The 14645-nt window shown below is 36.6% G+C and overlaps 1 long non-coding RNA gene and 1 pseudogene across 2 annotated transcripts; one reads left to right on the plus strand and one right to left on the minus strand.

Moving 5' to 3' along the window:
• Positions 1–1944: 1944 nt before the first annotated feature.
• LOC121395040 lies at positions 1945–9621 on the plus strand. Of its 2 annotated transcripts, XR_005962203.1 has the most exons (3): positions 1945–2208; positions 4048–4163; positions 8813–9621. It is a non-coding gene; the product is annotated as an uncharacterized LOC121395040 (long non-coding RNA). The 2 variants fall into 2 exon arrangements; XR_005962202.1 differs by lacking the exon at positions 4048–4163.
• LOC121395281 lies at positions 8975–9115 on the minus strand (annotated as a pseudogene).
• Positions 9622–14645: the final 5024 nt, after the last annotated feature.

The raw sequence follows: 14645 nt of genomic DNA on the forward strand, positions 1-14645 counted from the left end.
TATTATGATAGATGTAAAAAAGAGTTTAATTTCTGGTGTCAGTATCTCTTTAATGGATGGAGATTGTGCAGATCATAGTGACTGCTGTGTTGTTAAAACCACACATAATATCCTACATAATATAAAGTTAGTTCCAAGGCTGGATTTTACTTTGGGTACCATTCTGTGTATGTATTGTTGAATTGTGATTCCTTTACACTCAAAATTGAATTGATGACCTTTTTTTGCAATTTCAGGTTTGTTAGACATTGATTTTCACTTTTTTTCATGTTGCGGAGGAATGTATAATTACTGTTGCTCCAGATCCTAACTCTACAGTCACTTTACAGACCCCTAACTGGTACGAGGGACTGCCAGAAACTGTATCTGTCTCATGGTGATGCCTGCCAAGCAATTTGGGAAGTTAGCATTTGCAAAAGACAGATATTGTTTTGAAAGATTATGATACCCTTCCCAGCTCCATTAATCTTTTCTATCCTTTCTGGCTTAACATCTCTAACTGTAAGCCTAAGGTCTGGTCCAAGAAGCTTCAGATACAGTTTTCTGTTATGTTCACCCAAACTGAATCAGGTGAGCCATTGTTTAAAGGGAGATCTGGTATCTATTTTGCTGGGTGTGGGCCATTTATCGTTATCTTTTTACATCTATAATGAGCTATCTGCAGAAGTTTTTCCTGCTCAGCTAGAAGCACATGAATATATAGCTTCTTCCATTGGCAAGTTTAAATGTTTTGTGTGGTATGTTGGTGTTATTGTATCTCGTTCTGTATTACAGACCATTGTGCCTTTACAACTAGAAGGAGCGATTATATTCTTAAAGTTGCCTTTCTTCCGAAAACAGGTTCAGCAGACAACAGGGTTAAAGGGGTAGTTCATCTTAAGTAACTTTGAATATCAATTCTTCAATTGGTCTTCGTTTTCCTTTCTCCGTTGCCTCTTGAAATTTAAATAGCAATCTGGTTCTTGGGGGTCACTGACCCTGGCAGCTAAAATTCATTGTTTGTAAGGCTACAATGTTATTAATATTGATACATTTTTTTACTTTATCTTCAAGACTCTTATTGAAATCAGTGCCTGGTTGCTAAGGTAAATTTGACCAGGACAACCAAGTCATCTTCAAATTAAAGAGCTGCAAATAAAAAAGTTAAATTCTTCAGAAACCTCAAAAATGAAAACCAACTGCAAATTATTTCAGCATATCACAGTCTACTTCATAGGAAAAGTTAAAGGAGAAATAAAAGTAGGTCCAAAAATCAGCCAGATATCTGTTGGGTGAGGACCACGCTGATGTACCTTTAATGTTCCTGTCGCTGGTGTTTCAGGATAGAATATCTGTAATCTGCAAACTGTTACAATTTGATACATTTGATACATTTCTCAGCAGCATCTGTGGAATATTAGAAACTATTGTATCAGTTCTCACAGTTGCCTTTAATTAAACTCAGGGATTCTGCTGAGCATCACCAAAAATAGGAAATGGTGCAACTAAAATTTAGAACAGTTACAGAGTCGGTTACCCCTTCCCCTTGGGCTTAAAAATGAAGCATTACAATTGAATATTAGAAAACAGGTAAAAAAAAAAATAGAGAACAACTGAAAAAAGTCTTTATTTCTGACCACCTGAAAAGGAAAAAAAAAGTGTTTGGAAGGCAAATAGCCCCTTTAAAACATATCTATGTCCAATAGATCATTAAGTTAAATAAAAGATTAAGATTATACAATCACTAAAAATCAATTATCAAAAATCAAAACTAGATAAAGGTATAACAATAACACAAAAATCTCTCTTTAATCTCGCTTAAAGTAGGAACAAATAGTCAATGAAATAATTTTTTTGAAATGTTTTTATTTATGAAAATTTTCAGAGAAAAAGTAGCATATACAGAACATGACATTTCGTAAGGAATTACATCAATGAAAGTAAAACCGAGTTACAAAAGTAGTAATCAGTTACTGTCAATGAAATAATTTATTTATCACTAATGTAATTGACAATTGTCTTAAGAAACGGAATTATTAGCTGTATCACTTGTGGTATCCAATAATGTATATACCAACTGCCTTTCCTTTTCAACTTCTTAATATTACATTATAAGTAACTGCCTTCTTCCTTTATTTTAGACCTGACAACAATATTAATTGCAGCTTGTTCTGCTATTGCAGCAGTTATTTTCATTATTGGAGTAGCTGTTTACTGTGTCAGAAAAAAGTAAGTAGACGGCTATAACAATTAAAAATCAAAAAATGTCATTTGAAAACTATTGTCATTTATTTCTAGATATATCACCAACACTTTCTGGCCTGGCCGCTGATTCCCCCCCTCCCTGCACATATCTAGCCAACAAAGGGGTGTAAGGATGGGCCATCATTCCTATTTAAAATGTGGAATTTCAGCTCTTAAATGAGAACTAAAGCTTAACAAAGAAGTAAGCTAGAAATGTTGTACATTATGTTTTGGGCTTCTTTACCAGCCAGGGCCGGACTGGCAATCTGTGGGTTCTGGCAAATGCCAGAGGGGCTGCTATAAGGTCCCATAGAAAGTCATTATTTAGTGGGCTGGTGGGGGCTGTTTGGGCCTCTGTGTGGGCTGATTGGGCCTCTGTGTACTTGAAATGCCAGGGACTATTTTGATTCTCAGTCCGGACCTGTTACCAGCCCAAGGCAACCACAGCCCTTTAGCAGTAAAGATCGGTGTCTCTGAATATGCCCCAGTAGCTCCCCATCTTCTTTTCTGCTGATTCACTCTGTGCTGATGTCACTTACTGAGCTTCGGGACCAACTCATAATATACAGTACACATAGAATATAAATGTCACAATATAAAGCCGATTAGTAATTAATACAGATCATTACTACATGGCAGCACAGAAACCAGTGCAACTTGTATGGGAATTTAATAATCAGCCTTGTAGCATCATCTTATATTACAATCCAACCTCGTTTTCTGCTAGATAATTTGCAACGACCCCTAAGTTTAGCTTCTCAACAGCTGCTCAGAGCCCACTGAGCATGTGAGTGTCGCAGACACTTTCCAAGATGGTGACCCCCTGTGACAAGTTTGATGTCCTGGATCATTGTTGAAACTTTAGGCTGGTGCATTAAGTGCGGTATATACAGTGCGGCATTTTTAGCCATATTCATTTTTAGGGTTTAGTTCTCCTTTAAAACTACCAGAAGTGGCTTTTTCTACCCCTGTTAACCTAGTGGATGCTGCTACTTGAGGCAAGAAATTCAACTTGCCCCATGGCAACAGTGTCCCTGAGCACTTACTACTACAATAATATAGCAAATGAAATGTGAAAACAAAAAGGTCAGGGGATGAGACAGGAGGATATGAAGACCCTACAATGTAAAGGTTATAAACATTCTTGCAAAAAGTGACTATGGTTATGCTATACACAGTCTCAAACAGCATAACAATGGCACCTTCCTCAGGAGCCAGTCCCCTCTGTTGTAAACTTCTGTAACAGAGGATAGATTTATATAAGCGTGTTTTTGAAAAGCTAGTTTTTAAAATTACAGGTTTTTTCGCTAGCACCTTTTCTACTCGTCAAGCTTTTATTTGATTATGTTTGATGGCTGCACCAAAGTTAAAGTTGGGTCTTGAAAGTCACGTGAAGAAGTTTGAACCAATGTTAAAAAATTAAAAAAATGGTGTTAATTTGAATTACATCCATTTAGACACATAGATGTGTGACGTGTGTCTGATTTCCTTGTGACTTTGTACTCAACAACCCCCTACAATTGCAGTTGAATCCAATTCTTTTGCACAATGAACTAAACCCTGATATTCTACATTGAACAAGCTCAGTTAATGAATTAAAATGAGATGTAATACTGTCAGTGAGCGGATCAGTTTGTTTGCTCTGCTTTTGACCATAATTCGTTTTATTTGTGACTAATGGAGAAAAAAGCCCCAGTAGGGATATACAACTCTAAACCAAACATAGAAATTTCAAAGCGCCAACAGTTGCAGAGAAAAGGGAGGAAAAACAAAGAGTCCCATGTTTATCATTGATGAAACAATGGTCTATTGTCATTTGTTAAGAGACACTTCTGGTTTGGCCAGTCCAGAGGCAAATGTGGATGTGTACCAGCCATTTCAAGGCCCTATGGGTGAACCTCCTCCTGTTCCACCACTTAATCGTATCAACAAAGATAAAGGTAATGAGGATCCACTTGCCTCTTCCAAGAGACTTGAATTTTACTCTTTTAATAAATCAGGGTTAAATGAACCTATAGGACACGAAGACTCAAGTCTTGATATGGTAAATGGACAGAAAAATGGACCTCTGCCAATGGCATGATAGAGATACGATTAGTTATGGATGTCAGGGCTACAGGGGAGCAAACGAGCAGTATCTGCTTTAAAGGAGGTTCACTTGTATACAGCATGATTTGTCAGCAATGTCAGTTCCTGTAAGCCACTATCAACACTACTGACCATTTGACAGTAAATAAAGATCAATAGAAAGTTAATTATAATGCAGTATAATAATTGTAATATTTTCAGTACGTTTCATGTTTTCCATATCATGCTTTAGTGAAAGCTTATGTGGCAGTTGTTGTTTGTTACAACTCTTCTTTGTGTCTTTTTTTTTTGTTTTGTTTTATTTACTTGCCACAGTTTTTTCTTAAAGGAACAGTAACACCAAAAAATTTAAATGAGTAGTGTTGCCCTGTATTGGTACAACTGATCTTTTTGCTTCAGAAACACTACTATAGTTCATATAAACAAGCTGCTTGTGTAGCAATGACAGTTATTGAAAAAAGGCTATATGGCACAGGTTAAATAGTGGATTACAGATATACATTGTGTTCTACAGAGCTTATCTGCTGTGTAACCTGAACCTTTTCTCCTTTGAATGGCTGCCCCCATTGCTACACAGCAGCTTATTTATATAAACAAAAGTAGTGTTTCTGAAGCAAACACAGCAGTATTACCAGTGCATGGTAACACTGCATTATATTTTTATTACTTTAAAACATAATTTTTTTTGATGTTACTGTTCCTTTAATTTAGCAGAACATCCAAGACTCAGCAACAAGTATGTGGTGTTAGGATTTTTATTAGTTATACAGGTATGGGACCTGTTATCCAGAATGCTCGGGACCTGGGGTCTTCCGGATAACTGATCTTTCGTAATTTGGGTCTTCATGCCTTAAGTCTACTAGAAATTCATTTAAACATGAAATAAACCCAATAGGTTGGTTTTGCTTCCAATAAGGATTAATTATATCTTAGTTGGGATCAAGTACAAGCTACTGTTGTATTATTACAGAGAAAAAGGATTATTTGGATAAAATGTAGTCTTTGGGAGACAGCCATTTCGTAATTTGGAGCTTTCTGGATCGGGTTTCCGGATAAGGGATCCTATACCTTTAGTTCTATAAATACTGTTTAACAGTAGGAAAAGGATTCTTTATTCCTTTGAAGCCCAAAAAAAATAGCCTGTTAATGTTTTTTAAATTGTTTATCCTGGAATAACTAGCAGGACATACATACTGTAAGAGGGGATTTCTTGTTTAAACATAAATTTGGAGCACTCATACAGGAGTAATCTAAAATAAAGCCTTGCAGGGTATCACTGAAGAAATGAGAGACTTTGCGTTTTGTGCCAAAATTTACCAAGTGAATTTGCACCAAAGCTAACGTGTAGTAACTAAATGTTACTGAGCTCCACAGCAAATTTTTTTATCCAGAGATTGTCCAGTTTTAGCAATATATTTTGAAATTGCACATTATTTGGGCATCATGGGGCCCCTATACCTCCTGGGCCCCCCAGCAGCCGCAGGGTCTGCTTCCTCTGTAGTAATACCCCTGGACTGTTCCTTATGTGAACAGAAGAGAAGGCTACTGCTCTCATAGGGGCTGATTTTCAGCTTGTGCATTTCAGCAGCCTGATTTCAGCCCCTCATGTGGCACTTGCTTAAGTGTTAAAGAATGAATGCCATTATTTTACAACATTAAAATGACTGTATGGACATTTAGGGGCTGATTTATCAAGGGTTGAGTTGAAAATTCAAATTTCGAGTTTATTTTAGTGTAAGTTGACTAGGGAATAGTCCAAATTCGATTCGAGTTTAAAAAAAAAAAAACGACATTAGAATTTTGAAATTTATCATGTGCTGTCCCTTTAAGAATTCAAATTCAACTATCCGTCATCTAAAACCTGATTAATTGGTTTTTTAGCCTATGGGGGACCTCCTGCAATCAATTTGGAGTCGTTTGGTGGACTTTTGAAAATCAAATATTTATTTTTTTTTAAAACAAATGAAATTCGATCAAATTCAATTCGATTTCGGGGTTGATCCTATTCACTTAAATTAAAAAAATTAGAATTTTTTAATGTTTGGATTGGTCATTTTTTTCAGAATTTCTGAGAGTTTGTGTTTTTAGAAATGTACAATTTTGATAAATCTGCCCCTTAGAGATAGTGACAGCGGACTATAGTTCTTCATAGTTCGCTTCCTTTCTATAGCAATGGGAAGCACCATGAGTAGCCAGAAATTTGAGCTATCTGAGCTACTCTCATTTTGTTAAATTACTTACAGTGATCCATGGGGGTTTGTTTCTGTTACTTGTCTCTCTTCACCAGTGTTTTTCATTATCATCCATTGTTCTTTTATGATTTCTGTAAGGTTCCAATCACACATGGGCTTGTCTACTTTCTTTATTTTTAGGCAGTGCCTTTTGTCAAAATGTTGAAAATTTTAAAACAAATCAATTCCCCTGTATAATCAGTGGATAGTGACCATAATTAGGACACAACTGAAGGCACTTGGTTATGCTTAATAATGCCACTAGTGTGCTATACTTGTAGCCACTGATTATGCTAAGAATTGTTATAGATTGTTCCCTTGAGATTTTTTTCCTGTGATTATGCCTGCCCAAAGGTCAGATATATGCTTTAAGCTTTATATGCCCACCACGTGTATGGCTAAATTGGAGAGACGTCTAATTGACGAAGATGCATATCATGTGTAAACTTTATTGGAAATACATATTTTCAGTGTTGAAGACTAGGAATCTTATTAATAGATGTATTTGGCCATATCGGCCAATTAAACATGCAGTCTTCAGATATTCTGATTTTGTTTAGTTAATTTATTTACATTTAAACATATGTGATCTAGGTATCTCCAAAAAGTTGACAAAACCACCTAGAGGTAATGTAAAAATACATGCCATTCCAAGAATGAGCTAATATGTATTCCTTTTAGTTTAAAGGCTTGTACTTTGGTGAATTCTCAGAGCTTCACATGGATTCTTATGTAATATATCTTTTTATTGTAATTATTGCAAAATGTGTTTGGGAAAAAATATATTTAGATTAATTTTAAAGGCTTTTTTTATATGTAAATTATTTTGACCCTTGACTAGTCGTGGAGCATGCTCCATAGACCCAAATCTAGAAATCCAACCCAGGATCTTTAAGGTTTGAGCAGTAACAAAAGAGATTTATGTGGATATCTTTGGGTAAGTTGAGATGGATAGAGCTTTGTTCTGTTTACATAAGATATTGCATACACTCTTCTGTCTAGAATATTGTCTATGAATTTATATGGTGTCGCTAAATAAAGATTTTCACAGCTGTTTTGTACACAAGCTAGTCGTACAGTTGTGTTCAGAATAATAGCAGTGTGTTTAAAAAAGTGACTAAAGCTCAAAATCCTTATAATAGCTTTTATTTCCATACATACAAATTCATTGAGAACACTGTACATTATATTCCAAATCAAAACATGAAGAAAAATGAATCAAATGTGTGTTATTCCTGTACAGAAAGTGAAGAAATGGGGATATCAGGCTGTTCCAAAAAATAGCAGTGTCTGCATTCTTCTTGACAAACTCATTTACTGTAAACTGAAACTGAAAATGTTTCAAGATTTTGCTTTCCTTTGAATCACTGAACTAATATTTAGTTGTATAACCAGTATTTCTGAGAACTGCAGCACATCTGTGTTACATAGAGTCGACTTCTGGCACCTGTTACATTCAGCGCCGGATTTAATGGGAGGGTGGCCCCAGGCTGCGTAGTCCTAGCACCCGCATACCCCCCTCCGGTGCGAGTGCACATGCCCAGCGGAGTTCACGGCAGCCGTCTTATTCTCATCGGTAATCTTCGGAATGAGACTTGCGTATCGGCAAATGCGCAGTTGGAGCAATTTTATGTTCCGCGACAACTGCACATGCGCCGAAACTCACTAAAATTGCCAAATAGTAAAGGCTAAGGTTAAAAATGTCCTGGGTGGATTTTCTGGCAGATTAAAAGGTACACACCCATATCTGAATTGTGGACACTGTAATTGTATCATTCCAGGGAGAAATATAACTCATCTTTTGAAAGGTTCCAAACGTTTAAAACGTGGGTGTTTTACTTGTGACAACTCTAATGCCATATGTCACATTAAATGCGGGTGTGGGTTAGCCTATGTAGGGCAGACAAGTAGACCCATAAAGATATGTCTGAATGAACATAAATCTACTAGCCATAATTACCAAGCACCCAAGGAAGAAGATAGAATAAAAAGGCACCAGGGCCAGGAACAGTAACAGAAAAGACACTACTCTGGCTATTTATTTCTTTCAAAAGTCATAGGGTGCCTCAATTATGTTGGCATATACTGGAAAAAAATTGGAATAAAAACGGACAGGATAAGAAAAAAAACTTTAATACAATGTAAGTCTCTTTGGATTTGGGTTCTTCAAATCAAGGTCTCTGGTGGCCTAAATGAGGAGTTCAACTTGACATGTTATTTGTAACTGTATTGTGAATGTTTTGTACTAATTCCACTTACTTTTTTTACAGAGTTGAATATTGAATTGAATATACCAGGGACACATTCTGCACCTCCCAACTAGCAGGGTGAAAGCAGGTTTTTTACATGTATGATTTGGTAGCAGGATCATACACATTTATTACACTTCAACTGTTACTTCGCTATGTTGCTTGGATATTTTTGTTGTCATTTGAGGCTTACAAACTAATATGGACTTTGGACTCTTCATCAGTGAAGGAGCTCGTTATATACCCCCCTTTGCTAAAGGGTACCCCCTCCACTGATGAGAATAGATACTACACTTGATCTTGGCCAAAAGGCAGAGAAGCAATAGAAATCGGTACACCCAAAAGATCCAACACCTAAGCACATGAAAATGAATGTGGTCTATACTGTCCATTGTAGTGAAGAGTGCTCAGATATATACATTGGGGAGACAAAAACAACCATTCAGTAAGAGAATGGCCCAACATAGGACGGCAAACTCCCCAGGACAATACTCCGCAGTCGATCCATATCTAAAGTAAAAGGGACACTCCTTAGAGGACAAATTTTAGACCAAGATGGTTTGAAAGATATATGAAGGAGGGAGGCCATTTATGCCAAAGTGGAAAAACCATCCCTGAACAGAGGAAGGGGCCTGAGACAATGCTTGTCATCAACATACAATGTCGCTTTAACATCCTTACCCAGCGGTTTCATAACAATTCACGCTTCCAGTCATGTACATTGAAAAATTAACACCTGATCAACGTACCATTGTGACTGGATCACACTTTCACACATCTGTGAGTTTCAGCCAACACCATCTAAATAAAGTTCAATGGAAGCATTGTGATTGGATGTCTGTGACGTTACTACCCTTAAGGGTTTTTATTTCCCTACAACTTCAGAAACTCAGAAAGTCCAGTTGTTTTTTAGAGATTACTTTCCTGTAGGGTTATTTAAAAATGTGGTGTGCAAAGTACGTGTGCCATTACCCTTAAACTAACTAAGGCAAAACCTTCATGAAGAAGGAGCGAGGGATACTTGTGGATAATAAAGTCAGCTGCAGTGAACAATGTCAGTCTGCAGGAGGAAGGGCAGCCAAGGTATTGGGGGGGAAATGTACTGTAATAAAAGTTGCAAAGAGAAAACCAATTTCGCACAAACCAGAATAAAATCTTTGTAATTGATATTTTTCATGAGAATGTTATTGCATTGAGAATTTTAATTGTGCATTATGCACATTTAAGAAGTGCTTGAAGGTGGCATACTCTTTTGGAACAAACATAAGTTTTTCAGTAAGAAGTTTTTCTACATACACTGCACACTGGTGCCAACTCACAAATCTGATTTAGTCTCACAAGCTATATTACATTCGTACAGAAGTAAATTTATTCACACAAATGCATACATTGTTGCATTACAAATTACATTTTACTGGCTTTTATCAAAAGCAATGTAGGTTTATGGAAGGGGTTGGTAATTTTTCCCTTCACATAGCAATGGGAAGGCCTTGTTTAAAGGGATAGTTAGTGAGATTCAATACACTCACGGTTTGTAGAGAATACTTAGGAGATTTCCTGTTAGCGCTGTCTGCTCCCAATCATGTGACTCAGCATGAACATTATCAAGGACCAGTGAAAAGAAAGATGCGCTCCTACATTCGCTGCGGTGTACCAAAGTACCTCCAAAAAGTTTTAATGTGCAGAGTACAAAAATCAAATGTTTCAGGAGCTTACTGCCGATGCGTTGTGTACGCTATCACTGACAAAGGGGGCAGTAAGCTGCTGAAATGTTTGATTTTTGTACTACGCACATTAAAACTTTTTGGGGGTACTTTAGTACACCGCAGCAAATGTTGGAGCATGTCCTATCTTTTCGCTGGTCCATGTTTAAAGGGATTCTGACATGATTTGTATGATGTCGTTTTTATTTCTAAATTACACTGTTAGTAAAGACTGACTGAAGTTTATCAGAGCACGCTGGGAAACTGACAATATGTCTAGCCTCATGTCAGATTTCAAAATTAATTATATATAAAAAAATCTGTTTGAGAATGGATTTCAGTTAATTAACCCTCGATATTCGACCAATAGTAAATGTGCCCCTAAGAGTTGTGAAGCTGTGAAATTTTCTCACTGAAGCAGTTGTACTGGCAGGTTAAAGAAAGGCTTGGTTTTTTTTAAATTAACGCTTAATATGTATAAAATGAATCTAGAGAATAAGACAATTGCTCTTTAGCAATTGCTCAGGTCCCCGTCCCCCCATCCGAGGCAAATTGAAGATGGCTTCAAATTGTTTTTGTTCTCATTTGAAATAACTAGGAGTTTTAAAATGTTTAACTTTATGGATCTTTAGTTAAACCTTATATTACACCAATGCCACTGCGATTAGACTAGGGATGCACCAAATCCAGGATTCGGTTTGGAATTCAGCCAGGATTCAGCATTTTTCAGCAGAATTCGCACTTGTTCAATCCCCAGTGACTCTCTGAACCAAATCCGGATCCTTAAAGTTACATGGCTTTCTGTCACACTAACAAGGAAGTAAAAATAATTGATACTTCCTCACACTATAAAGGAACAACAATGCCAAAAAAATTAAAGCGTTTGAAAGTAATGAAAATATATATGATGTAGTGTTGCCCTGCACTGTTACAACTGGTGTGTTTGCTTCAAAAACTCTACTATACTTTATATAAACAAGCTGCTGTGAAGCCATAGGGCCAGCCATTCGAAGCTGAAAAAGGAGAAAAGGTACAAGATACACAGCAGATAATAGATAAATTCTGAAGAATCCCATTGTATAATATAGAGTTTATCTGTTATCTATTGTGTATCCTGTGCTTGAATGTCTGCCCCCATGGCTACACAGCAGCTTGATTATGTATAGTAGAGTTTCTGAAGCAAACACACAAATTTTACCAGCGCAGAGCAACAGTACATTATATTGTTATTCCTTTAAAAAACTTTTTGGTGTTACTGTTCCTTTAATATTACTGAATACAGAACTGAATTTGTTGTGCTTGTCTAAGCACAATGGGAAATTAAGCTCTTTAAAAACTCTATTATTGTGTCTGTACCCCACGTAATACATCCAGTGCTGCAACTAGGGATGCACCGAATCCAGGATTCCATTCGGTATTTGGCCAGGATTCTGCCTTTTTCAGCAGGATTCGGCCGAATGTATAGTAGAGTTTCTGAAGCAAACTCAAAAGAGCTTCTGAACCGGAATCCTAATTTGCATATGCAAATTAGGGGCGGGGAGGGAATCCGTGTGGATTCGGTACATCCCTAGCTGCAACCCTTTCTGTATAGTCTGACAGCAGAAATATCATAATCACAGTGGGGCTCATTTACCAACACTGGGCAAATTTACCCATGGGCAGTAACCCATGGCAACCAATCAGATTGTTGCATTTATTGTTCTACATTCAGCTGGCTTTAAAAAGCGAATCACTTTTTGATTAGTGTTCATAAAGGTTCCTAGTGTTTTTTGTTTTTAAGTAGACAGTTATTTCAACATTATATAAACTATGTGCATTTTGATGGTAGAGCCAATCTAAGATATTGATAACTAAATATAATAGCACTTTAAGATCTAACATGACATCATTGCAAGAAGCAAAGAATAACACACTGAAGATTTCTGGTGTCCAAACATTTTAACTGAGAAAATTGTTGGACCCATGCACAGGACTGGCTGCTCCCTGAATATTAGAACTTATTAACAGTGATTCAGCCAGGGGCATTTTCTTTGCAGTGATTCCATACAGAGCTGTGTCTGGGACAGTAATTCATTCTGCTGTTGGGCCTGTACCAGCACAATGTTCTCTCAACTCACCCGAGACAGGGAATGTCATTTCACAACTCGCAGGTACTAGGAAATACCATGTCCTACATTTACTGTAATATTGTCTTTACGGTATAGTTTAACTAACTCTGTGCAGTGAAAGTCGAGCTCTGGCAAAGAAATTTGCAGAACAATTCCAAGAAACTACTGGGAGGACAGTTAACTTGTAGAGTTCCCTGCAAAATTGACATTTTAGTCACTCCTTTCCAAGGGCAAATTATCCTAAAAGAGAATATAATGTTATGTGGCTAAACAGGCATGGCTATATTAAACATTTGTATCATAAGCACTGCTTTGCAATTTCAAATTAGAGCCCATACTGAGAATGGATTTCTTAAATATGTTCACCTGTTTTAAAAACATGGGCACATAACAAAGGATAGCAGATCCTGGGATAACCCACGCAATTAGGGGAAGATTTGTTACAATGTTAGGGCAATGGCACCAAGGTCAATTTAAAACATGAAAAAAGCAACTCTTTTCATTCACCTCTCCCTTTGGTAATGAAATAACACTAAAGCTTTACTGAACGGCCAACTGACTTTATGTTCCCAAGGAATTTTTCTTATTTGATTTTACCTGATTTAAGAAGCTCCAGCATGAAATAGGGATTTGGAAATAATATATATATGCCAAAATGTGTGATATTAACACTAATAATACTAATACATTTTTACATTTTTTTTTATAAATTTTTACTTCAAAAGCTGTGAGAAATAGGAAAGCAAACAGATGTGGTAAATAAGTTGCCAAGTAAAGATTACAACAGAGGTTACGTTTTGCACTCAATGTCCTTTAGAGAACAAAATGAAAGGTCGTACAGGTAAACGCATTGAATTATCCATTATTGTGGAACAGCAGAAAGAAGCCCTATACTCTCAGTAATTGTATGAATGAGATACTTGCAGAAAGAGTGCTTATTCTCTCTGTGATGTGTAGTCTGGATATAGAATAGGAGGTAGCAATCCAAATATTTTAAAGTTAAACGCAGATATTACGTTTCTATGGGACCAGAAAAAAATCAGTAGAGTACATAAAATCAAACCAGGTAACCTTTACAGACTTACTATACTGCACTGTTAACAGAAAATAATTTAAAAAAATAGTAAAATCTGGGATATAGATATATAGTGAATAAAGTACCCCCTTTTGTAAAATATAGGGATATTATAAGTTACCGAGGAGTTTCATGACCATATAAAAACACGAGGCCGAAGGCTGAGTGTTTTTATACAGGTCATGGAACTCGGAGGTAACTTCTAATATCCTCATATTTTACAACTGGGGGTACTTTATTTATTATAATACACAAATTTCAGTGAGTCATGTGACAGAAATGACATCAGAACTCACCGTTTATAACTGATGACATCAGAACTCACCGTTTATAAGGATATAATTTACAGGATATTCATGGCTTTTGTGTATTATATATATATATATTTGGATCTGCATAGTGTTACTTTGTATCAACAGTCAGCTCTCCTCAGCCTGCATCCTCCAAACCCCACAATTCCCTGCACATGATTTCAATAAAGAACAGTTGCATTGGGGGTTATGTAGTTCCTGCATGCTGTCTGTAAACTGTGGAGAAGTTGTTACAATTTGTAACATCAGTGTTTTAGTCCCACCTTCCCTGCCAGGATTTCAAATGATGCAGGAAGAGAAGAACTGTTAACCAGCTGCATCTCAGCATAGAAAATGACATTTATTCATACTTTCTTGAAGAAACAGGTAACTGTGATAGGTATATTAGAGGTTTGTATGCTATGTGGGCCTCTTTATTATGTTTTGGTTTGGAAGCCAGTTTCCCTTTATGAAACAGTTAATTAAACATGTGTCTGGCTATATTTCATTTCTGCTATGAATATTAAAGGGGCTCTCTTCCCAAAACATTTTTCTTTGCAAAATGAGAGAAAACAGAATTCTAATCAGTTTTCTGATATACATTTATTACATTTTTCCCCAATGGATTTATTTGTAAACACACTTGCAATTGAAAGCAGCGTTTCCCTTATATTAGCA

Source organism: Xenopus laevis, chromosome 6S (assembly GCF_017654675.1).
Source record: "Xenopus laevis strain J_2021 chromosome 6S, Xenopus_laevis_v10.1, whole genome shotgun sequence".
NCBI classification, from domain to species: Eukaryota; Metazoa; Chordata; class Amphibia; order Anura; family Pipidae; genus Xenopus; species Xenopus laevis.